The following is a 27300-nucleotide window of genomic DNA, read 5'->3' on the forward strand; positions in this document are numbered from 1 at the left end:
AACAGGAGAAGTTACGTATACCGGACCTTAGAATTGCCGGACTAACGTAAGGAGTAAGCAAAGAATGGTCTAGAGACAAGCCGAGGTCGAGGGAACGAGAGAGCAGGTAAACGAGAGACAAGCCGGGTCAAAAGGGTAATAGAGGTAAGCAGGGTAGAATAATACAAGCCGGGTCAGAACCAAAGAGACAAATAGAAATAAGAGCGCTGAGTGACTAGACTAGCTAGAACCACGACAGGGCAATGAACCAATACACAAAACCTTATTTTATACCCTGGTTCTAAATAGATGATCACGCCCCCGACGAGTCCTGATTTGTGCTCAGGACTTGATTGACAGGTCGGAACGGATAGTCGTCATGACGTCGGCTACTAGAGCCGCGTCATAAAAGGAGGCGGATCAGAGGCGTCCGGCGTGTAAACGGCCGAGAGGACTGCGAGGAACGAGTGAGTCAGCCCCTCTGAGAGGACGGAATTCTAAGTGTCTCACCTCCTCTGAGGTAGAGACAACAGGTACCCTGACAGTACCCCCCTCTCAGAAACGCCCACCGGGCGGAAGGAACCAGGACGAGACGGAAACCGGGAATGAAAAGCCCTGCGGAGGCGAGGAGCATGCACCTCCTCCTGGACCATATCCTTTCCAGTCCACAAGATATTGTAACCTCCCCCGAGAAATTCGAGAATCGAGGATGGAGTTGATCTCATACTCCTCCTGGCCCTCAACCTGAACAGAGCAAGGGGAGGGTGCAGCAGAGGAAAACCTGTTACAAACTAGAGGCTTCAACAAGGAAACATGAAAGGAGTTAGGAATGCGCAAGCCAGGTGGAAGGGCAAGGCGATACGCAACAGGATTAATTAGAGTCAGAACCTTGTAAGGACCAATGTAACGAGGCGCAAATTTCATAGAGGGAACCTTCAAGCAAATGTTTCTGGTACTCAACCATACCCTTTCCCCTGGAACAAAAACCGGAGCCGCCCTTCTACGCTTGTCTGCGTGTTGTTTGAACAACGTGGAATTATGAAGGAGAATTTGTCGAGTCTGATCCCACAACGTCCTCAAATTGGCAACATGAACATCAACCGACGGTACCCCTTGGGAAGGGGAAACCGAGGGAAGAATAGGAGGATGAAAGCCATAATTCATGAAAAAGGGGCTAGAACGAGTCGAATCGCAAACGAGATTGTTGTGTGCAAACTCCGCCCAAGGAATCAGACCGACCCAATCGTCCTGGTGTTCGGAAACAAAACAACGCAAATATTGTTCAATCTTTTGGTTGGTGCGTTCAGCAGCTCCGTTAGACTGGGGATGATATGCAGAAGAGAAATTCAATTTGATACCCAATTGAGAACAAAAGGATTTCCAAAAACGGGAAACAAATTGGGGACCTCTATCAGAGACAATTTCGGAGGGTATACCATGTAAATGAAAAATCTCTCTCGCGAATATCTCAGCCAATTCGGGAGAAGACGGAAGTTTAGGTAAGGGCACGAAATGAGCCATCTAAGTAAACCTGTCAACCACCGTGAGAATAACAGTCTGTCTTTTAGAAATAGGCAAATCGACAATGAAATCTATAGCCAAACAGGACCATGGTCTCTCGGGAATTTCCAAGGGGTGCAAGAGCCCACAAGGAAGCGTATGAGGTTGCTTAGTCTTCATACAGACCTCACATGCCCCGACGAAATCCTTAATATCCTTACGTAATGAAGGCCACCAGAAATCTTTAGAAATCAAGGAACACGTCTTGCGTATGCCAGGATGCCCAGCCACCTTGCTGTTGTGAAAGCACTGCAACAGTTCCAGTTGGAGTTCAGGAGGAACGAAGTACCGTGCCCCGGGAGCCTGTCTGGGAGCCAGATGCTGCACCTTCATGATCTCGGCAAGCAACGGAGAGTGTATCCTGAGATTCGTGTTGGCGATAATATTGCACTTGGGAACTACAGAGGACAAAACCGCATCAGATATAGTAGAGGGTTCATGTTGGTGAGACAAAGCATTGGCCTTAGAGTTCTTAGAACCAGGTCTATAAGTGAGCACATAATTGAAATGAGTGAGGAATAAGGACCAACGAGCTTGCCTGGCGGACAAGCGCTTGGCTTCCCCAATATAGGACAAGTTCTTGTGATCTGTCAAAATAGTAACAGGGTGCAAGGTCCCTTCCAATAAATGTCTCCACTCCTTTAAAACCATAATAACCGCTAATAGTTCCCTGTCACCAATGTCATATCTGCTTTCAGGCCCAGACAATTTCTTGGAAAAAAAAGCACATGGATGTAACGGTTTATCCACACCTAATCTTTGAGACAAGATAGCACCTATACCTGTCTCCGAGGCGTCTACCTCGAGTAGAAAGGGCAAAGACGTATCAGGATGAACTAAAATCGGTGCTGAAGCAAAAAGATCCTTGAGTGTTTTGAAAGCAACGAGAGCTTCAGTAGACCAAGTCTTAGTGTCAGCCCCCTGTCTAGTCATGTTGGTAATAGGCGCAATAATAGACGAGTATCCTTTAATGAAGCGCCTATAATAATTGGAGAATCCAATAAACCTCTGAATGGCCTTGAGTCCCCTGGGCAATGGCCAATTTAAAATAGACTGGAGTTTAACCGGATCCATCTTAAACCCGTCTCCAGAAATAACGTACCCAAGAAAGTTTATCTGAGACTGGTCAAAACTTCATTTCTCCAATTTGCAGTACAATCCATGTTGTAGAAGTTTGCGCAATACCCTTCTGACTTGTCTGTGGTGAGTCTCAATCTCACTAGAGTGTATAAGTATATCATCCAGATATACAAGAACGCAATCATGTTGAAATTCCCTAAGAACTTCATTAATCAGGTCCTGAAATACTGCTGGTGCATTACAGAGACCAAAAGGCATTACTGTGTACTCATAGTGCCCGTAACGGGTATTGAAAGCTGTTTTCCATTCGTCTCCCTGTTGAATTCTCACCAAGTTATACGCCCCTCTGAGATCTAACTTGGTGAAAATTTTGGAGCCTTTTAAACGATCAAAGAGCTCAGTAATCAAAGGAATCGGGTAGGCATTTCTAATAGTTATTTTATTCAATCCCCGATAATCAATACAAGGCCTTAATGTACCATCTTTCTTATTCACAAAAAAGAACCCGGCCCCGGCAGGGGAGGAGGATCTCCTAATGAATCCCTTGTCCAGGTTCTCACGAATATACTCCTCTAAGACTAGGTTCTCCTTAGTAGATAAAGGATATACCGTGCCCCTCGGAGGCATGGTACCGGGCAAGAGTCTGATCTTGCAGTCAAAGGGCCTGTGTGAAGGTAGAGTGTCAGCATTCTTCTTGTCAAAGACTGCCTTTAAATCCAGGTATAGGGGTGGTATTTGTAAGTCTGTAGATTGGGTAGAATTAACCAGTGTGTCAGCTACGCAAACCGGTGAGACCTTCTGTAAGCACCTGCTCTGGCAACCTTGACCCCAAGAGACTATTTCACCCAATTCCCAATCGATAATGGGGTTATGTTTCTTAAGCCAAGGATACCCCAAGTCTATTGGAACAGAAGGAGATGAAATAAGCATAAAAGATATACCTTCCTCGTGTAAGATACAAACAGTTAAGTTAACAGGTATGGTCTCATGAAAAATAACAGGTTCAGATAATGGTCTACCATCTATGGCCTCAACGGCCAAGGGTGTATCCCTTAGCTGGGATGGGATAGAGTGTTTAGTGACGAAGACTTGGTCAATAAAGCTTTCAGCAGCTCCGGAATCTATCAACGCCATAGTATTTAATACTCCCTTCTCCCAAGCTAAAGAAAAAGGTAGTAGAAGCCTATGATCTTTATAGTCATGTATAGAGGACAAGATAGAAACACCCAAGGCCTGTCCTCTAGAGGAACTTAGGTGCGAGCGTTTCCCGGGCGGTTAGGACAGTTTAGGCGTAGGTGACCTCTTGCTCCACAATACATGCACAACCCCTCCCTTCTCCTGTACTGTCTCTCCTCTTCTGAGAGACGAGTATTGCCTATCTGCATAGGTTCTGGAAGCGCTAACGTTGTAGATTCAGGATTTTGGAATGAGGGAGCTAGTCTAAAGGAAGGTCTACGGGTTCTATCTCGAGTGTTCTGTCTCTGTCTTAAACGTTCATCAATTCGAGAAATAAAAGAAATTAAATCCTCCAAATTTTCAGGAAGCTCTCTTGTGGCAACCTCATCTAGAATTTCGTCTGATAGTCCGTTAAGAAATACGTCCATATAAGCCTGTTCGTTCCACTTGACTTCTGCTGCCAAGGATCTGAACTCTAAGGCATAATCAACAAGGGTTCGGTTATGTTGTCTGAGACGTAACAGTAGTCTAGCAGCATTAACCTTTCTACCTGGAGGATCAAAAGTCCTTCTAAAAGCAGTGACAAAGGCATTATAATTATAGACTAACGGATTATCATTCTCCCACAAAGGATTAGCCCATCTCAAAGCTTTATCAATGAGTAGTGTGATTATGAATCCAACCTTCGCCCTATCTGTAGGGTAGGAGCGGGGTTGTAATTCGAAATGAATACCTATCTGGTTTAAAAAACCTCGACACGTATCCGGAGAGCCACCATAACGTACAGGGGGAGTTATACGAGATGAAGCACCTACTGTGGCTACCTCTAGGCCTGAACTTACAGGAGAGATGGATGCCGTACGCATCTCTTCTGATTGGTTACTAGAACGAGATAGTAAGGCTTGCAACGCTAGAGCCATCTGGTCCATTCTATGATCCATGGCCTCAAATCTAGAGTCAGGAGAACTGACCTGAGTGTTTGTACCTGCAGGATCCATTGGCCCTGTCGTAATGTCAGGATCGGGACAGGGATCCAACACGCAGAGTACAAACAGGAGAAGTTACGTTTACCGGACCTTAGAATGGCCGGACTAACGTAAGGAGTAAGCAAAGAATGGTCTAGAGACAAGCCGAGGTCGAGGGAACGAGAGAGCAGGTAAACGAGAGACAAGCCGGGTCAAAAGGGTAATAGAGGTAAGCAGGGTAGAATAATACAAGCCGGGTCAGAACCAAAGAGACAAATAGAAATAAGAGCGCTGAGTGACTAGACTAGCTAGAACCACGACAGGGCAATGAACCAATACACAAAACCTTATTTTATACCCTGGTTCTAAATAGATGATCACGCCCCCGACGAGTCCTGATTCGTGCTCAGGACTTGATTGACAGGTCGGAACGGATAGTCGTCATGACGTCGGCTACTAGAGCCGCGTCATAAAAGGAGGCGGATCAGAGGCGTCCGGCGTGTAAACGGCCGCGAGGACTGCGAGGAACGAGTGAGTCAGCCCCTCTGAGAGGACGGAATTCTAAGTGTCTCACCTCCTCTGAGGTAGAGACAACAGGTACCCTGACATATACACTGTGTAAAGCATACTTTTTAATTTATTTTGAAAATGCTGCATCCTTTCCGACTTGTTGTAATTCGGTAACATTTCCGCCACTGCTTATACCGGGGGTCTAGTAGCGTGGACACCCAGTACAGTTCGTTCTCCTTCAGCCTTTTTATACGAGGGTCTCTCAACAGGCACTATAGCATGAAAGACCCCATTTGCACAAGGTTGGATGCCGAGCTACTCATTTCCTGTTCCTCCTCCTCAGTGATCTCAATAAAGGTATGTTCTTCCCCCCAGCCACGTACAACACCACGGGTACCAGATAGGTGACAATGAGCACCCTGGGATGCCTGTTGTGGTTGGTCTTCCTCCTCCCCCTCAAAGCCACATTCCTCCTCTGACTCCTCTTCCTCACAATCCTCTTCCAGCGTTGCCGCAGGTCCAGCAAGCGATGCTGATAAGGCTGTTTCTGGTGGTGGTGGTGACCACAACTCTTCCTCTTCCTCTTCACGCTCATCTATGGCCTGATCCAGCACTCTTCGCAGGGCACGCTCCAGGAAGAAAACAAATGGTATGATGTCGCTGATGGTGCCTTCGGTGCGACTGACTAGGTTTGTCACCTCCTCAAAAGGACGCATGAGCATATAGGCATTGCGCATGAGCGTCCAGTAATGTGGCAAAAAAAATCCCAGCTCCTCAGAGGCTGTCCAGCACCCCGGTCATACAAATATTCATTAACGGCTTTTTCTTGTTGGAGCAGGCGGTCGAACATTAGCAGTGTTGAATTCCAACGTGTCGGGCTGTCGCAAATCAAGCGCCTCACTGGCATGTTGTTTCGCCGCTGGATATCTGCAAAATGCGCCATGGCCGTGTAGGAACGCCTGAAATGGCCACACACCTTCCTGGCCTGCTTCAGGACATCCTGTAAGCCTGTGTACTTATGCACAAAGCGTTGTACGATCAGATTACACATATGTGCCATGCACGGCACATGTGTCAACTTGCCCAACTTCAATGCCGCCAACAAATTTCTTTCCGTTGTCACAAACCACTTTGTCAACATCCAGTTGCTGCGGAGTCAGCCACTTTTCCACCTGTGCGTTCAGGGTGGACAGGAGTGCTTGTCCATTGTGACTCTCTGCTTTCAAGCAAGTCAAACCCAAGACGGCGTGACACTGCCGTATCTGGGATGTGGAATAGTACCTGGGGAGCTGGGGGGGTGCCGTTAATGTGGAGCAAGACTCAGCAGCAGAAGAGGACTCAGCCAAGGAGGTTATGGAAGAGGATGGAGTAGGAGGAGTAGAGGAGGTGGCAGCAGGCCTGCCTGCAAGTCGTGGCGATGTCACCAACTCCTCTGCAGAGCCACGCATTTCATGCTTGGCAGCCGTCAGCAGGTTTACCCAATGCGCAGTGTAGGTGATATACCTGCCGTGACCATGCTTTTCAGACCAGGTATCAGTGGTCAGATGGACCCTTGCCCCAACACTGTGTGCCAGACATGCCATTACTTCCTTTTGCACAATCAAGTACAGGTTGGGTATTGCCTTTTGTGCAAAGAAATTTCGTCCGGGTACCTTCCACTGCGGTATCCCAATAGCCACAAATTTTTTGAACGCCTCAGACTCCACCAGCTTGTATGGTAAAAGCTGGCAGGCTAATAGTTCAGACAAGCCAGCTGTCAGACGCTGGGCAAGGGGGTGACTTTCTGACATTGGCTTCTTACGCTCAAACATGACTGTGGGCAGATGAGCGGGAACTGCTCAAGGCGAGAGATGGAGTGGCAGATGGTTGAGAGGGGGCAAGGAGGACAGCAGTGGTTGACGTGGCTGAAGATGCTGGACCAGGAGGAGGATGGTGACTTTCAGTTTGTGTGCTGCTTGTACTCATGTGTTGATCCCATAGGCGTTTGTGATGTGCGATCATGTGCCTACGCAAAGCAGTTGTACCTAGGTGGGTGTTGGACTTCCCATGACTCAGTTTCTTTTGGCACAGGTTGCAAATGGCATCACTGTTGTCAGAGGCAGACACACAAAAAAAATGCCACACTGCTGAGCTCTGCAATGACGGCATTCTGGTGGTGGCCACAGCATGCGTTGATTGGCATGCTGTCGGGCTGACCCCGGGTGCCGATGCATGCTGTCTGACTGTGCCACTAGCTCCTTGCGACGACCTCCCCCTGCTTCCAAATCGTCTCCTCCTCCTCCTCTCTGTCTCCCCATCTGAACTTTCGCCCTGTTCTTCTTCTTTCCGAGCGGGCACCCATGTAACATCCATGGACGCATCGTCATCATCAACCGCTTCACTTGTATCTGACAACTCAGCAAAGGAAGCAGCAGCAGGTACAACATCATCATCATCATCACACCGTACGTCCATGTGTGTAATGCTGCCTGCCTGAGACATATCCCTGTTATCTACATCCTCTGGCAATAATGGTTGCGCATCACTCATTTCTTCAAACGGATGTGTAAATAACTCCTCTGACATACCAAGTGAAGCGGCTGTGGTGCTAGGTGGCGGCAGGCGGGAGAGTGGTATCTTGAGAGGTGCCCGAAGCTAAGCTGGAGGAGGATGGGGTTTCCTGTGTTAGCCAGTCAACTTTTCAAATTCAGGGTACGTGGCCTCTGAAAACTGGGCATTATTCTAGGGCAAAAGGGAATCACAGCACCACGACCACGATGGCCCCTGCGGGGTGGCCTGCCTCTGCCTGTCATTTTTATATTTGGATTAGTGGTATTATGCGTTCAAGCTACTGTGAGACCAGATATGAGTGGCACTGTGCAGTGGCAGAGGTTGGCAGAGTACACGCTGTAGGCCTGACACACCCGCTTGAAGACAACTAACTGCTATTCAATCTATAACAGTGAAAAAAGTTTTTTGGTTTAAATGCACGCTATTGTGACACCAGATATTAGTGGCAATGTGCACTAACAGAGGTTGGCAGAGTACATGCTGTAGGCCTGACACACCCGCTTGAAGACAAGTAACTGCTATTCAATCTATAACAGTGAAAAAAGTTTTTTGGTTTTAAATGCACGCTATTGTGACACCAGATATGAGTGGCAATGTGAACTGGCAGAGGTTGGCAGAGTACACGCTGTAGGCCTGACACACCCGCTTGAAGACAAGTAACTGCTATTCAATCTATAACAGTGAAAAACGTTTTTTGGTTTTAAATGCACGCTATTGTGCCACCAGATATGAGTGGCACTGTGCACTGGCAGAGTACACGCTGTTGGCCTGACACACAGACGGTTGCAGACAACTAACTGCTATTCAATCTATAACAGTGAAAAAAGTTTTTTGTTTTTAAATGCACGCTATTCTGACACCAGATATGAGTGGCAATGTGCACTGGCAGAGGTTGGCAGAGTACCCGCTGAAGGCCTGACACCCACTTGAAGGACACTGACTGCTATTAGCTTACAGTGAAAAACTTTTTTGCTTTTTAAAGGCACGCTATTGTGACACCAGATATGAGTGGCAAAGTGCACGCTGAAGGCCTGACACCCGCTTGAAGGACACTGACTGCTATTAGCTTACAGTGAAAACTTTTTTGCTTTTTAAAGGCACGCTATTGTGACACCAGATATGAGTGGCAAAGTGCACGCTGAAGACCTGACACCCGCTTGAAGGACACTGACTGCTATTAGCTTACAGTGAAAAACTTTTTTGCTTTTTAAAGGCACGCTATAGTGACACCAGATATGAGTGGAAAAGTGCACTTGCAGAGGTTGGCAGAGTACACACTGAAGGCCTGACACCCACTTGAAGTACACTGACTGCTATTAGCTTACAGTGAAACACTTTTTTGCTTTTTAAAGGCACGCTATTGTGACACCAGATATGAGTGGCAAAGTGCACTTGCAGAGGTTGGCAGAGTACACGCTGAAGGCCTGACACCCAGACGCTTGCAGACAACTAACTGCTATTCAATCTATTACAGTGAAAAACATTTTTTTGTTTTTAAATGCAAGCTTAAGCTATTGTGACACCAGATATGAGTGGTGGCACTGGGCAAGTGGGCACAGTATCCACTGTGAGCCTGACACAGAAGCTGGCAGACAACTAACTGCTATTCAATCTATTACAGTGAAAAAAAAATGTTTTTGTTTTTAAATGCAAGCTTAAGCTATTGTGACACCAGATATGAGTGGTGGCACTGGGCAAGTGGGCACAGTATCCACTGTGAGCCTGACACAGAAGCTGGCAGACAACTAACTGCTATTCAATCTATTACAGTGAAAAACATTTTTTTGTTTTTAAATGCAAGCTTAAGCTATTGTGACACCAGATATGAGTGGTGGCACTGGGCAAGTGGGCACAGTATCCACTATGAGCCTGACACAGAAGCTGGCAGACAACTAACTGCTATTCAATCTATTACAGTGAAAAATATTTTTTTGTTTTTAAATGCAAGCTTAAGCTATTGTTGTTGTAGAATTATTAGGACCCTTTAAATTTCTACCCTTAAATTTCTGCCTTAGGCCTCATAGTTCAAGTCTTACAAGAATGCTTTGTTCATAGAAATTGTGTGTCAGCGGAAATGTTAGGTTCCTGTTGAGTGAAACATTGTAGCAGCTAGTCTTAATAAAATGTGAAGTTACTAAAAGCCTTGAGAAACTAACCTTGAGACTAATGTGCCAACTACTCAAAATGGCTGCCAAAGCCCCCCTCCCATCGAGTGAACTCCTCGTGCTAACAAGATGGTGCTGGAATCCGGAGGAGAAGTTCATGACGACAGTAATGACACAAGATGGTACACCCAGTAGGGAGGGCATTTAACTAACCACTTAACACCTAAACCAATTAATAATGTTTACTTGTTGTTATCTTAAATTTCTTTAGTGATGTAATTATGCCTTTATAAAGGTCTGCGCACCCACTTTTTAACAGATGCCATTAAATTTCCTGAAGTTCTTTCATTAACCTGAACCTCGTGTCTCAGTGTGAATTTACTTCTGCGTGCACGTAACTTTATTATTTTCAATTTGGACAGGAACAGATAGTCATTCAAACGTATTGGTTTGCATAAAAGAATCCACTACAATTTGGCGCCCAACCGTGCGGCTCTGGGTTATGCCCTACTAGGGCAGCCGTCCAAGAAGACGCTGGGTGGATGAATCCTGGAGGAAGGAGTCTGATCACCTCTGAATACACGGTAGAGATTGCTGCAGCACCTAGCCGGTATGTTCCCACCCCTGTGATTAACCTGCCCCAATGTCTGAGACTGCTGCTGAGAGGACATCAAAGTCAGGTAATAGCTTGCCCAGAGACCCTACACCTTACTTGTTAATACTTACTTTACCTGCAACTGTTGGCTATCTGTTACCTGGGTGTGTTTGAATTGGTTTGTCCTTAGCTTAGTGCCCAGGTAGAGTGATTGCCTGTTTACCCCTTTTAGGTGCCACGTGGCTGTGGCAGTAAGGAAAGAGGGGGGTGGATCTGTGGAAGTTTTCCTGGGGGTCCTCTATTGCCTGATTACCTCTTTTAGGTGCCGAGTGGCTACGGCAGTAAGGAAAAAGAGGAGGGGGGATCTGTGGAAGTCGGTGTAGACTCACTGCTTCCTGGGGGTTTCCCATAGTGTCGCTTTGACAGCTTAGCTAGCCTCATTGGACACCACTTTACTCTGCTTGCAGAGAGGTGGAACACTTCAGCCTCGAGCGCTGACGCTGGGAGTGTTCCGGTTTAACTTTTTGTGACGTGTGGATTCGGGCAGGCATTGCAGTCTCCATCACCACGTGGTAGTGAGTGTGGCGGAACCAACCTCGCCACTGAGAACTGGAGAAGCCTGGTTGCTAGCCTCCTGCCCAGTGATTATGGTCCCTGGGAGATATTGCCCTTTAAGGGACTGAATTGGGGCTTATGGACTGCTACCATAATGTACTGACCCTTTAAGAACTACTTTTGGGCAGGTGGATTGTATTATACTGTCCCTAGCTCTTTAAATACTTTGGGGACAGATTGGTACTTTTGTATATGGCACTTTGGACACATTCGAAGCTGTCGAAGCTGTCGAAGCTGTCGAAGCTGTCGAAGCGGTCGAAGCGGTCGAAGCTGTCGAAGCTGTCGAAGTTACCGAAGTTGTCGAAATCGTCGAAGTGGCCGGTATCGGACAAAGGACCACGTGGCGGCGGCCATTTTAACTTCGAACACTGCCGACCCTTAACATCAACTCCACAGCATTCATATGCTTGGGAGAATTTAAAAGGTTTCTCGGATTCAGTGATTGTGGTGTCTGCCAGAGTGCTTGGAGTCCTCAGGAAGCGCTAGGAGCATCCTTTAACGGAGGTACCAAGTCGGGGTGCCAGGCGATCCGTTACAGTGAGACTTGCGTGTGGGTCCGCAGGTGCACTATGGGAGTGAGGGTAGAGGTGGTTACGGGTTCAAACCACTGTAACGAGGGAGGCGTACGGAACTCGGGCCGGTGTTTGCTGTTTTCCGTCGCCGCCATGTAGTGAGACTAGCGGTAGTCATTCCCCGAGCGGGGACACTACGAGGTTGAGGGAGGTGGCTTCGTCCACACGAGTAAAGGTCGAGCACTGTAGACCTTTTTCCATTTTTCTTTCCCTATATCTGGCACGCCTTATATAGGGACGATGGGACAGAAGTTAGGTAAACCCAGTAAGGGTTGGTTAGCATGTGATTTAGTAGAAGATAGAGAAGGAGAAGAGATGATTAAAAAAGTTGATAAAATTGCTAAAGTGTGTGGAATTACCGTACCTCCATGCGGTAGATTGCAGCCAGAGAGCTGGCGTAAGTTACTGACAGAAAAGAAAGGGAAGCTGTTGGACCATGATTTAGTCCGTACAGCAGAAGCTTGGTACCGAGTGGCAAAAGCTATTCAGCAAAAGGGATGGATTGAGGAAGAGGTTGATCACAAAGGTTTAAAATTGTTTGTATACTATAAAACCTTTGTTGCCGGGAAGTTCTCCCAGCCGGCGACCCAGTTATGGTGCACACGAGGTGGCCACTCCCAGCATCACGTCAGCAATGACTGAAATGCAGCTGACCATGGCTCCCACCCCTGGTCCCTTCCCTATCACTGCCCCCGTTTGCCCAGTCCTGAATGCTGATGGATCCGTATTTTCCCCTCCATCAGTCCCGCAGCTCCCATCATCCTCATCCTATCCTTTACCCCGCCCATCTCCCTCCAGCCCATTTCACCCCTCCAATATGCCCTCCTTCCGCCCGTCCTCCCTTACTGTATCACCTGCATGCCCCCTTGCTTGCCCATCTTCCTCTTCTCCTCCTATTGACCCATCCCCTCCATCCGTCTCCCCTCCTACTGCTCCCTTACTTCCCCCTCTTGCATCTCCAGCTCCTCCTACTCCACCTTTCCCTCCACCTACTCCTCCAGTCCCTCCTACTCCACCCTCTCCCCCTCCTACTCCACCCGCTTCCCATCCCTTCCCTTCCCCATCATCATATCCGTATCCTCTATATCCTTCCACCCTTCCTAGTTCCTACCCGCCGCCACCGCCTTGGCCTCTCACCTATCCTTACTCATCACTCCCGCCCTATCCATCCATCTCCCCTGTCCCTCCCGTAGTCACGCAGTCGACCCCGATCACACCTACCTACACTGTGCCCACATCCAACATGGCCGCCACTTCCTCACTTAACCCAAACGCCCCTTCCTTCCACGCCTCCAATATGGCGTCCCCCAGTAATACAGCACCTCTCATGCCAGTCCTTCCGAATGATCTGCTACCACCAACTCATAATTCACCAGCAGCCCCGGCTGGTGGGGTGCCTCTTCTACCTCCAGCCTTGACACCACAGGTAGTACACCCCCTGGGAGTCCGGGTGACACGTGCAGATGAGTCTGACACGGTTAGCTCTCATGGTTACCAGATCCCGCCAGAATCCAGGGAGGTATCGCCCCAACCACCCCGTCGTTCTCTAAGCGACCCTTTTGGTCGCAAGTTTCAGGGAGACAAGGCTCCTATAATGTATGTCACCTTTAACCCAACGCAGGCCAGTGCCCTGATGAAATCACTTCCTGACCCTGAGAAGCAGCCCATGCCCTTCTACAGAGCAGTAGTTCAGATTCAACAAACCTATTCCGCCGCTTGGCGAGATTTATTGAGCCTCTGTGCCATTAAGGCTGGAGATGCCTATTGGCCTAACATTGCCCGCCACCTCTGCACTAATTGGCTAGTCAGTGATACTGATTATATGTCTGGAATTGAGTTCTGTGATCAACTGAGAACCTGGGCTAAGGATAAGCTTGCGGACCTAGCAGCTGGCCTTAATGACATTATCCAGGAAAAAGGAGAATCCGTAGAGAGGTTTCATGCTAGACTTTTCCAAGTGTTCACAGACCTGGGGTTTGAACTCAGCAACATAATACACGCTCAAATGCTTTCTGGTGCCTTTGTTCAGGGCATCAAAGATTCTATACGCAAGGGTATTATTGCTGCACGCCCTGAGTATAGAGTGGTTCCCCTTGATAAGCTGCTTCTGGTTGCTAGAGGACTAGAGGCAGCACAGATTCCAAGAAGATCTAATCCCACCCCTCTTATGGTGTCACGACCACCGGTCCCTAAAGGCACTAAGCCTGCAGATGGATTTTGCTTTAACTGTGGGGAAAAGGGTCATTTCAAGAGTGATTGCCCAGCACCCCTTAAATACCAAAGACCATATGCTGACAGGGAAGTATCCAGGCCTACAGCTACCACGAAGGCCCCAAAACCTCCTTCACCTGATTCAGCCCAAGAAGACTAGGAAGTCGGCAAGCCTGTGTCATTAACCCCTGTTATGGCAGTGTCTTCAGGGGAACAAGGGGGGCCTCTAGCTACTGCAACTTTACCCATTGAAGGTCAGCCCACCACTTTCCTTGTTGACACAGGTGCAGCCCGAAGTGTTCTGCGAGAACAAGACCTGCCTGACACCTCATTCCTTTCTAATATTGATGTCTCCTGTGTAGGAGTGGATGGCCTTCCAAGGCAGAGTCCCCTGACTACTCCTCTACGGGTTGGCAGCTGCCCCAGTCTGCTTGCCCGTGTTGTGGTGTCATCCACATGCCCCATTAACCTGTTAGGTGCTGATGTTCTCTCTCGCCTGCAGGCGTCTATCACCTTCACACCAGACGGCCAAGTGGAATTATCCTCTGCTCTGTCTGATTCAGACACCTCAGCACTGTGCTCCTTACCTTTGATGCTTCATCTAGAAAAACCCCAGGGTAATGCAAAGGCTCTGAGGGACAACTTCCCAGACTCTTTCATGAACAGTGTCCCTAAGACACTATGGTCTTCAGGCCCAGAGGATATAGGCCATCTTAAAGTCCCACCTGTGATGGTCAAGCTCCTTCCAGGAGCCAAACTGCCGAGGAAGTCTCAATATCCATTGAAGCCTGCTCAAGCTGCAGCTATCACTAAACAAGTCCAGGCTCTACTAGAGAAAGGAGCTCTTGTCAAGTGTGAATCACCGTGCAACACTCCATTATTTCCTGTTAAGAAGAAAACACCCAAGGGTGAACCAGAGAAATATCGAATGGTCCAGGATCTCAGAGCAGTAAATGAGGCCACAGTTCTGGACACCCCAATTTTACCAAATCCACACACACTCCTCTCTGGCGTTCCACCATCTGCTAGATACTTCACGGTGATTGACCTGGCCAATGCATTCTTCAGTGTTCCCCTGGACCCAATCTGCCAGTATCTGTTTGCCTTCACACTTGAAAAACAACAATATACATGGACTGTTATGCCCCAGGGGGCACAAAATTCTCCAAGCCAGTTTGCAAAAGCAATGTGTTCCATCCTTGACCCCTGGCAATCTGACCACCCTGATGTTGTCCTACTCCAATATGTGGATGACCTACTCCTTTGTGGAGACGACGTCCCCACAACAGAAAAATGTTCTCTGGATCTCCTTTGTTATCTTGCAGATCAAGGATGTAAGGCGTCTCTTGTCAAACTTCAATTTTGCCAGCCTACTGTAATTTTCTTAGGCCACTGCCTGTCCCATGGCACCAGACATCACACACGTGATCGTGTCAGAGCAGTTTTGGCCATTCTACCTCCAAAGACTACAAAATCCCTTCATGCCTTTCTAGGCCTCATCTCATATTGCAGAGCCTGGATCCCTGAGGCCTCTCTGCTCATGCAACCCTTGTATGATGCTCTCAAATCAGACCCATTCTGTCTGTCATCAGAAGCATATGATTCTATATTCTTCAGCGTGCAATTGCCTCTGCCCCTGCTCTTGGCCTACCAAACTACGACAAACCTTTCAAATTATTTGTGTCTGAAAGAAAAGGCCATGCTACAGGTGTCCTCACTCAACCACATGGTCCTGGCGGACGCCAGAGGCCTATTGAATTCTTCTCCTGCCAACTGGACATCGTGGCTAGAGGAACTCCCTCCTGCCTTCGTGCTGTCTTTGCTGCTCAAGAACTTATTGAATGTACTGGGGACCTGGTTCTTGGCCACTCTCTTACTGTTTTGGCACCTCATGATATTTCGGCCATAATTAACCAGGTCCAAATCAAACACGTTACAGCTGCCAGACACCTTCATCTCCAATGTCGTCTACTGCTACCTGACAACGTCACTCTTCAACGATGCCAGGTTTTAAATCCGTCCACTCTTCTGCCACTCCCTGAGGGGGTAGCTATTATGGATTCATCATGGACGAAGGATATGTCCTACTCCTTACACACACCATTGGAAAAATGCACTCCAATTTGCCCTCCTGCAATGGGCCAGAATATGCCTTCTGCACCATGTGGTACAAGCCGACCATCAACCCCGACCCTCATTACGAAGATGAACTTTATCAATTGGTTGAGGTAATGCTCATCTTACAAGATTTTTACTGCGATACTGAAGGCAACAGCATGGCTTTAGTCCAATTACCACATGAACTTGACCATCTGTACCATCATTGGGACACAGCCATTCCACATGTCCCTGTAACCAAGTCAAAGACTAAGTCATGGGGTGATCTTGGGCCTATGGCGAAACTATGGGCCACCATGAACGATTCACAGCTCCAGGAACTAGGCGTTGTCAAATATCCATCAACTGAACCTGAACATGTGAAGGCATGGCCACGCTACCTTCTGGAAGAAGAATTTGAAGATCTGGTCATAAAGCACGACTATGATCCAGAAACACCCCATGACTGTTTTGAACAGATGAAAATGGAAACAACACATCTACCAACCGTGCATGAGGATCCACTAATAGATCCTGACTTCACCCTGTTTGTGGACGGCTCAAGGTATGCTGATGAAGAAGGAAGATACCATACAGGATATGCCGTCACCACAACAGATAAAATTATTGAGTCATCACCTTTACCGTCAACAAAGTCTGCGCAAGAAGCTAAATTACAAGCTCTAACTTCAGCATGCAAGATCTCTGAAGGAAAGTGCGCCAATATCTACACAGATTCAAGCTATGACTTCGGACTGATTTGGAAAACAAGAGGATTTCTTACCACTGCCGGTACACCAGTCAAGCACAGTTCTGCAATCAAGGAGCTGATGGACGCCCTCCTACTTCCAGAAAAAGTGGCTGTTTTGAAGATAAAAGCACATGGGAAGTTGGACTCGGATGAAGCAAAGGGCAACCATCTGGCTGATCAGGCTGCAAAACAGGCTGCAAGAGAACCACAGGAAGTAGAAAGAAGAGTGTCCGGAAATGAAGAAACTCCCATATTTACTCTGCAGACTCTTCCAACTGATCTAAAAATCCTACGGGAACAGCAGGCTACAGTTGCCCCTGAGGAAATACAAAAATGGAAACAGAAAGGGGCCGTTCTAAAGGATGGAGTGTATTACAACAACCTCAGATTCTGCCTCCCTAAGAATTTGTACCCAGCAGTTGTTCAATGGGCACATGGTCCTGCACACTTATCAAACGATCTGATGAATGCTCTTGTACAGAAGTACTATGAAGCTCCTGGGATTACTACACTAACCAATAATTACTGCAAGGCTTGTGTCATCTGTGCTAAATGCAATCCTGGGAAAACAGCCAAAGTCCCTTTAAAACACTTGGCTAAACCCATGTATCCATTCCAAAGAATTCAGATAGACCACATCCAGATGCCAAAGAGTGGCAACTACGAATATGCACTAGTAATAGTGGACATGTTCTCAGGCTGGCCAGAAGCCTACCCAGAGGTTAACTTTACCACCAAAACAACAGCACGGCGTCTACTCACAGAAATTGTATGTAGATTTGGATTGCCGGAAGTTATTGAAAGCGACCAAGGCCCGGCCTTCACAGCATCAGTAACCAAAGAGATTTGGACTGCTCTAGGAGTGACTCTTGCTTTACACACACCTTATCACCCACAAAGTAGTGGTAAAGTGGAGCGTATGAATGGTACCCTGAAAAATAGAATGTTAAAAATGTCACAAGAAACAAAAATGCCCTGGCCAGAAAGCTTGTCAATAGCCCTGTTCAGTGTCAAACATACACCCAGAGGAAAGCCCTCATTGTCCCCTTATGAGATTCTATTTGGGACTGCACCCAGGCTAGGTTGCTATTTTCCCCAACAACTACAGCTTCAAACTGATGTTTTAGTAGATTATGTAACTGAACTTGCAGGTGCCTTAAACAAAATCCATGCCCAAGTTTTCTCTTCAATTCCAGATCCTGATTCTGACACAGGCAACCACAGTCTGCTCCCTGGTGATTGGGTCCTAGTCAAGAAATTTGTGAGAAAACACACCCTGGAACCAAGATTTGACGGACCATTCCAAGTTCTCCTGATCACCACCACCTCTGTCAAGCTGGCTGGAAGGCCTCACTGGATTCACGCCTCTCATTGCAAGAAGACACCTGCCCCAGAGGAAGCTGACTCTGTACAACCATGTACTTCTGGTACATTATCCCCTTGATTGGCCTCCATTACTAAAGATGCTAGTGGGTACACCTTCTGGTATAATTCATCATGTACCCGCGTAGCCACATTTACCTTTGATTACTGTGCCATTGTAGATTGCCCATTTCCCAGATCACAGATCCAAGCCTTTTATAAAGATATACCACAAGCAAAATACTCCTATGTTTGTGTGGTTGACAAGCAATGGGGGCACAATTGTAACCATTGGGGGGCTGCAGGATGGAATGCTGGGCCTGCCTGGGGTTACAAACCAAAAAGTGCCTTATCTAAGGTAGATGACCATGGTAGATCCCTCCTTCAAAGAATGACTTTAAGAAAGCCTGGATGAGGTACACCTATGAAATTGATGTTAAATATTGAACATCCTGGCCCAGAGGATGCTGACCAATATGTAATGGGAATGTATTGGAAGAGAGGTTCCTATAACAAATTAGGTCATTTCTATCTTAAAGATATGTGCCACTCTCCAGAGTGGCAAGGGGCTGATCATATGGTCCCAAATCCGCTGAAACCACATATCCAATCCTTTAAGGACATGATGGCCATAGCCTACCCAACCTTCGAAGATACTATGGCCGCTGAAACTGGCTTTAATGATATAAATTTGTGGTTAGAGTGGATGAGATATAATGCCAATAAGCATAATAGAACTGCATGCTACGTATGCGGTGGTGCCCGACCCCATCTTGGCACCGTTCCCTTAACTATCCCTTTGGAAATAGAGAATTGTTTTCTAGATCGTTTTGCCAATCATTATGGTTCTAAACAGTCCCTCTGCAAAGCATGGACAGCAGAGTACCCTCTCTTAGTTGGAAATGTCAAACCCCCAGACGGAGTTACGATTTACAAAGGTAATTACACTTGTTATACTAGCTATGACAGAACTGGTAAATTTGTGGGTAACTTTTCCAAGGGTTATTGTGCCACCTACAGAACTGTTCCTAAGCACCTGCTACAGCATCATACCAGGTCACTGTTAAATGTAAATGGAAATGTTAGGTTCCTGTTGAGTGAAACATTGTAGCAGCTAGTCTTAATAAAATGTGAAGTTACTAAAAGCCTTGAGAAACTAACCTTGAGACTAATGTGCCAACTACTCAAAATGGCTGCCAAAGCCCCCCTCCCATCGAGTGAACTCCTCGTGCTAACAAGATGGTGCTGGAATCCGGAGGAGAAGTTCATGACGACAGTAATGACACAAGATGGTACACCCAGTAGGGAGGGCATTTAACTAACCACTTAACACCTAAACCAATTAATAATGTTTACTTGTTGTTATCTTGAATTGCATTAGTGATGTAATTATGCCTTTATAAGGGTCTGCGCACCCACTTTTTAACAGATGCCATTACATTTCCTGAAGTTCTTTCATTAACCTGAACCTCGTGTCTCAGTGTGAATTTACTTCTGCGTGCACGCAACTTTATTATTTCCAATTTGGACAGGAACAGATAGTCATTCAAACTTATTGGTTTGCATAAAATAATCCACTACAATTGTGACACCAGATATGAGTGGTGGCACTGGGCAAGTGGGCACAGTATCCACTGTGAGCCTGACACACAGTTGCTTGCAGACAACTTACTGCTATTCAATCTATTACAGTGAAAAAAAGGTTTGTTGGTTTTTAAATGCACACTATTGTGCCACCAGATATGAGTGGCACTTTGCACACTGGCAGAGTACACGCTGTTGGCCTGACACACAGACGCTTGCAGACAATTAACTGCTAATTAATCCATTACAGTGAAAACATTTTTTTTGTTTTTAAATGCAAGCTTAAGCTATTGTGACACCAGATATGAGTGGTGGCACTGGGCAAGTGGGCACAGTATCCACTGTGAGCCTGACACAGAAGCTGGCAGACAACTAACTGCTATTCAATCTATTACAGCGAAAAAAATGTGTTTTTAAATGCAAGCTTAAGCTATTGTGACACCAGATACGAGTGGTGGCACTGGGCAAGTGGGCACAGTATCCACTGTGAGCCTGACACAGAAGCTGGCAGACAACTAACTGCTATTCAATCTATTACAGTGAGAAAAAAAATGTTTTTGTTTTTAAATGCAAGCTTAAGCTATTGTGACACCAGATATGAGTGGTGGCACTGGGCAAGTGGGCACAGTATCCACTGTGAGCCTGACACACAGATGCTTGCAGACAACTAACTGCTATTCAATCTATTACAGTGAAAAAAAAGTTTGTTGGTTTTTAAATTATTATTATTATTATTATTATTGCCATTTATATAGCGCCAACAGATTCCGTAGCGCTTTACAATATTTTAAGAGGGGTGATGTAACAATAAATAAGACAATTACAAGAAAACTTACAGGAACAATAGGTTGAAGAGGACCCTGCTCAAATGAGCTTACAGTCTATAGGAGGTGGGGTATTAGAAACATTAGGATAGGAAATATCAAGTAGGAGTGAAGCAGAGCTGGAGGAGAGAGCAAAGCACTATCCTATAGGAGAGAGCAAGAGACAGGTATGTAAGGGAGAGATTACTCTGGGAGGCCATACGCTTTCCTGAAGAGATGGGTTTTAAGGCCCTTCTTAAATGATTGAAGACTAGGGGAGAGTCTGATGGCAGTAGGCAAGTTATTCCAAAGGAGAGGAGCCGCCCGTGAGAGGTCCTGCAAGCGCGAGTTTGCCATACGGGTGCGAGCAGCGGTCAGGAGGTGGTCGCGGGCAGAGCGGAGGGTACGAGGAGGGGCATACCTCTGGATCAGTGAAGAGATATAAGAGGGGCTGGAATTGTTAAGTGCTTTAAATGTATGGGTTAGCACTTTGAATTGACTCCTATAGGATACAGGGAGCCAATGTAAGGACTGGCAGAGGGGCGAGGTGTGAGAGGACCGACTGGATAGGAAAATCAGTCTAGCTGCAGCATTCATTACAGACTGTAGCGGGGCAGTACGGCTTTTGGGGAGACCAATCAGGAGAGGGTTACAGTAATCCATGCAGGAAATCACTAGAGCATGGACAAGCTCCTTGGTAGCATCATGCGTAAGAAAGGGGCGGATGCGGGCTATGTTTTTGAGTTGGAACCTACAGGACTTGGCAACAAACTGGATGTGAGACTCAAAGGTGAGACCAGAGTCAAGTATGACGCCAAGACAGCGCGCTTGTAGGGATGGACTTATGTGGATATCACTGACTTGAAGGGAGAGTGAGAGAGGAGGATCAGTATTAGGAGGAGGGAAGACAAGGAGTTCAGTTTTAGAGAGGTTAAGTTTGAGAAAGCGTGACGACATCCAGTCAGAGATGGAAGAGAGGCAAGCAGTGACACGTTGCAGGACGGCCGGGGAGAGGTCCGGTGAGGAGAGGTATATCTGAGTGTCATCAGCGTACAGGTGGTAGTTGAATCCAAAAGAGGCAATAAGTTTTCCAAGAGAGGCAGTATGAAGAGAAAATAGAAGGGGACCAAGGACAGAGCCTTGGGGAACTCCAACCGAGACAGGGCGAGGGGAGGAGGTATCCTTGGAAAAGGAGACACTAAATGAGCGTTGGGAGAGATAGGAGGAAAACCAAGAGAGGACAGAGTCACAGAGACCGAGTGATTGAAGAGTTTGAAGGAGGAGAGAATGATCAACTGTGTCAAAGGCAGCAGAGTTTGTCCATTTCTCAGTGCCCTGTCGTGGTTTCCAGTTGGTTATCCGAGAGCGTGTTCCTTGTATTGATTTCTTGTGTATCTGACCTTGGCTTCCCTTATTGACTATCCGATCTCTGTATTCCTTGACTTTTGACTTGGCTCCTGACTATTCTGATATCTCCATTCCTTGACCATTGGCTTGTTTATCGTTTGCGTTATACCTTTGTCTTGGCATATCCTTATCTTGAGTCTTTTTGCCTTTTTACGTTAAATCCGTCCATTCTAAGGTCCGGTAATACGTCTTGGGTATTTGCTTTATATCTACTTAGGTTCTGCGTGTTGGGCATCTACAGTAATCCTGACAGGTACGTGCATGCAAACCTAAATGGAAGTCGTGTGATGCTGCCAACCATGTGAGTCTCCTCATAGAAACATAGAAACATAGAATGTGACGGCAGATAAGAACCATTCGGCCCATCTAGTCTGCCCAATTTTCTAAATACTTTCATTAGTCCCTGGCCTTATCTTATAGTTAGGATAGCCTTATGCCTATCCCACGCATGCTTAAACTCCTTTACTGTGTTAACCTATACCACTTCAGCTGGATGGCAATTCCATGCATCTACTACCCTCTCAGTAAAGTAATACTTCCTTGTATTATTTTTAAACCTTTGTCCCTCTAGTTTAAGACTATGTCCTCTTGTTGTGGTAGTTTTTCTTCTTTTAAATATAGTCTCCTCCTTTACTGTGTTGATCTGGCCGGGCTAGAGACTCTGGCAGGGGTTCTAGGTAGGGAGATATCCTCAGTTATATCTGAAGTGTGGGACATTCTGGAATGTGAATAAATGCGTAATGTGAATTATGATACTATAAGGTGTGGAGTGCCATCTGACATGTATTTGTCCCATCCTTACGGGGAGTGATACCCTAAAAAACGTTAAAAGGAGTGGAGTGGACCGTTTGGGTGCCAGTTGGTGATGTATGAAACGTTGGCATAGCGCGTGACAGATTCCGTCGGAACGGTAACCGCTTGTGATGATTGGTTTAGTGGAATAGCGTGAAACATTAATTTTTCTGTGATATGCTGTAGGTAGGCCGTTGCCTCAGTGAGGTGTCCTGGAGGCGTGCTGGTGACCCGAATTTAATGACCCCACCGTGGTGGCTCCTAAGCCTGCTGGTCTGACTGGGGGTGTGTACGAGTGGGAAACAACGGAAATCATTTACCTTGTAGCTAGCAAGGTTGTGAATGTTCTAAGGTGGGTCCTGGCCAGAACAGTACAGAATCAAAATGACCAGGGATGGGGGTTTGATGACCTAGAATTTAATCATAGGGTGAAGGCAGATAGAAAACAGTTCAGTCATCAAATAAGTATATTACCTTGGCCAAATGCCCCTGTTCTCAATTCGATTAAGTATCTGTGTGATGTGCTTGAACAACAAATCCGATCGATGGAGGTCCCACCTCGCTACTTGCAGGACTTAAAGGATGTGCTGTTAATGTCTTGGTGCTATGTACTACAGGACACTTGTCTTGTGGAATCCATTCCTCAATGCATAATAACTGTTTTGGCAACACAAGGAGGACCTATACGATATTAGGCAGGTGGTTTTAATGTGGCTGATCAGTGTACAGTACCATAATATTACTTATTTTCAGTGGTATAACTGTATAGTAATACATTTCATATTTCAAATATACACAGCTTTTGTTACCGTGTACTATTTCAGAGTTTACCATGTATCATTTCAAAATATTTTCTTCAGTTTATTAAAGAAATGCTAGCGTGTTACGATTGTAATACAAACCTGTACTCCTAACACTATAGTATCCTAGGGCATTCTTAAATGAATCCCCATCTCTCCATTTGAAACCGCAAAAATATAGAAAGAGAGATTTAACTTACCTTATTTACAATACTGAGTCTCCATTGATGCTGATGCTCACTTTGCCTCCCATGATGTAATCTACAATGCTCCTCTTACAGGAGGTTAAAAAAAATTGCTTCTCAAGGGAAAGCACTGTATTTAGTGTTTTTCCACGAGCAGCATTTGGTCACATGACCGAGTTTGACTTGGTTGTTGCTGCAGAAGCGCCTCTAGTGGCTGTCTCAAAGATCATAGGCCATTACAGGTATGTTTAGCCCTGAAGTGTAAACATTGCCGTTTCTACAAAACTGCAATGTGTTGCATTACAGGGTTAAAACTAGAGCATAACTGCACCCATGCCACTTAATTGATGCATTTAATGGACCTTAACAGCCCTAATGGGGAATATTTATTAGAAATTGAATGGACCACTAAATGCACCACTTTTGTAGTTCTTTAGCTATCCAACTTGAATAATTAAAGGGACACTCCAGGCACCCAGACCACTTCTGCCCATTGGAGTGGTCTGGGTGCCAACTCCCACTTCTCTTAACCCTGCAAGTGTAATTATTGCAGTTTTTTATAAACTGCAAACATTACCTTGCAGGGTTAACTCCACCTCTAGTGGCTGTCTACTAGAAACCTGTGCTAGAGCGTCGCTGGACGTCCTCACGCTGTGTGAGGACCTCCAGCGTCGCTCATTTCCCCATAGGAAAGCATTGAAATGCATTTTCAATGCTTTCCTATGGGGAGCGCATTAGGTCTCCCCGGCCGGTGGGCGGGATCAGTCTCGCCCACCGGCCGACGCAGTCAGAAGGAGGAGCGGTGCGGAGGGAGAAGACGTGGGACATCGTCGCTGCCTCAGGTAAGTGACTGAAGGGGTTTTCACCCCTTCAGCAACCGGGGAATGGGAGGTGGGAGGGAGAGGGGACCTGCAGTGCCAGGAAAACGAATTGTTTTCCTGGCACTGGAGTTTCCCTTTAATTAAAAAATTTAACTTGATCTGAATCAATAGTTGCACTAGTTTTGGTCAAATTAAAAATTATCAAATTAAAAATTATCATCCAAACCAAAACCAAACTAAAAATTATTTTTGTGCACATCTCTACTGACTATGACAAAGCAGTTGAATGGAACTAAATTCTGCTTTATATGCATTAAGGTATGACTTCTCTCAATTTTATATAAAATAGATCTGTTTATTTGTTCTGTATTTGCCAGTATTTAACTGGTTAACCAATGCAAAAGTTATATACAACAGTATACATTTTTAAATCCATGTTATTTACCTAGGTTTTTTTTTTACACTTTATTCATTCAATTTACTGCAGGTCTTTGCATGCACTGGACCTATGTCTCAGTTGTAATTTAAATTTTGATTGGCACATTAGGGGAATAGGGACATTGTTTAGATTTCACTTGTGAGTCATGATCAGTGCTGGCACGACCTCTAGGATAACTAGGGAGCGTGCAGTCTCTGGGTGACCAACAGGAGGGAAGCAAAGGGGAAGACGAAGACACACATAGGGGCTAGGAGGACAAAGAGGCACACACACACACACACATTATATATATATTTGTAGTCAGGGTCATTAAGCCGTACTTGAAGTCGTAGGTTATGATTGATAGTCGGTTGTGGTGTGCCTAAACCGACGACTGGGTAGGCCTGAAATAATGAGGACCCACCTAAGAAGTATTTGCTATGGGGTATTGGTGGGTGGGGAGTTTGGGTCAATCTCGGCCCTGATTAGAGGTAAGGCTGAGTTTAAATAGGCCGGTAACCCCTTCCACAACTAAAGGCTCCGCCTCAAAATTTGGAGTCGGGATCATTAAGCCGTACTTGAAGTCCTAGGTTATGATTGATAGTCAGCTGTGGTGCGCCTAAACCGACGACTGGGTAAGCCTGAAATAATAAGGGCAAAAAGGTTTAAACATAACGCTTTTAATGCTTGTTATTCATATAAGCAATTCATTGAAAGCTTTCCTAAGTTCTCTTTCTAGCTTTGGAATGTATCTGCCATAAGCTGCTGATTTACACCTGTAACGGACCGTTTCAGCAGATAAGGGGTTAAAATCCGTTTAGGCGATATTGCCCTTTCAGATATAAAGGCACAGCTACTGCAGAACACCAAACTCCTGAACTGGATACAAAATAGCACTCCAACTCCCGAACTGGAACCTCACTAATAGCTGCTAGCAGACGAACTGGAAAAGCAGACAATCAGCTTACACTCCTGGCAATCAGTCTCTAACAGCATACAGTAAATCCCCCCAAGAACAAGACAAGGCTCCGTGTTGACGGTCAAGCAGTGGTCTGTTTTAATTAACACTCACATACTTTTATGCAAGTCCCCATGCAAGGGGACATCCCACAGGGAGGGACAACATGTAACCAATCGCGTACAGTAAAACATAAAACACACCCAGCACAAACACATAAAATCCTCCCCTCTGCCTGTGATATAATTACTGAACACAATGGGTTAATGTAATTTATCACAGGCAGGAACAATACAGTTTTTACAGCATATTCATAACTTCTAAAATATACATCGCATTCACATAAAAATTATATATTCACAATCAATCCATTCAGGGGAACAACATATGAAAAAATGGCATGAATCAGACCAGGGGTTCAGAAGTTAGTAAAGTATCTTTTGGGGCCTGGCTGGCAGCATGGCTATCTGGCCCAAACCGGTTTTACAGAGCCCTCTATCCTGGAGACAATGGGGAAAATAATCCAATTATATCCAGGGATAGAGGCAGACTCCATTGAGCACATGTCACCAGTAAAACACAAAAGGATACAAAAATACATAACTCCTATCATACTGAATTGAACGGACCAAATCTCCCAGGGTCCACAGTCACAGGGCAAGAGGCGGGCAACCAGGCTCCTCCAATGCAATGTGGTGAGATTGGTCTCGTCACACCACCTACCTAGTTTCTTGATCATGTGTACGGGGACGTTTTTGCTGGATGCGGCTGAAGCGGCACCGATCCTAAAGGCAGGGCCGCCATCAGGGCATGACAACCATAACGGTTGTCATGGGCCCGGCGGTCCTGGGGGGCCCGAGCCCCACATTCATTATGTGCACATATATATAGCGATTTTCGCTATATATATGTTCACAGAGGGCCCCCTGCTACCTGTACAATGAAGAGGGGGCCCAGCAGCACACTCTGTCCTCCTTTCCAGCTGCTCTCTGTCTAACTCCAGAGCGTTGCCACGGGTTACTATGGCAATGCTCCGCACAGTACGCAGGCCTGTCTCACGAGAGTTAGTCAGAGAGGAGTTAGTCAGAGAGGAGCTGGAAAGGAAGACAGAGTGTGCTGCTGGGCCTCCTCTTCAATGTACCCATAAGAACCAGGGAGGAGGGAATAAAATTAAAATATACACAAATAATTAAAATAAAAAATACTCCCCTCCCCCCTATTTTACACACACACTGAAGCCTTACAAGCACACACTCTGCACTACACACACACACACTACATTCACTAAACACACTCTGCACTACATTCACTAAACACACTCTGCACTACACATACTCACACTACATTCACTATACACTCTCTGCACTCACTACAAACACTACATTCACTAAACACACTCTGCAC

At 46.2% G+C, this 27300-nt stretch overlaps 1 protein-coding gene across 1 annotated transcript in view; it reads right to left on the reverse strand.

Annotated features, from left to right (window-relative positions):
- The window catches only part of LOC134577543 (carcinoembryonic antigen-related cell adhesion molecule 16-like), a 344602-nt gene that overhangs the window by 162249 nt on the left and 155053 nt on the right, over window positions 1-27300 (reverse strand). The gene's annotated exons all lie outside the window — the stretch shown is intronic.

This window comes from Pelobates fuscus, chromosome 11 (assembly GCF_036172605.1).
Source record: "Pelobates fuscus isolate aPelFus1 chromosome 11, aPelFus1.pri, whole genome shotgun sequence".
In the NCBI taxonomy this organism is placed as follows: domain Eukaryota; kingdom Metazoa; phylum Chordata; class Amphibia; order Anura; family Pelobatidae; genus Pelobates; species Pelobates fuscus.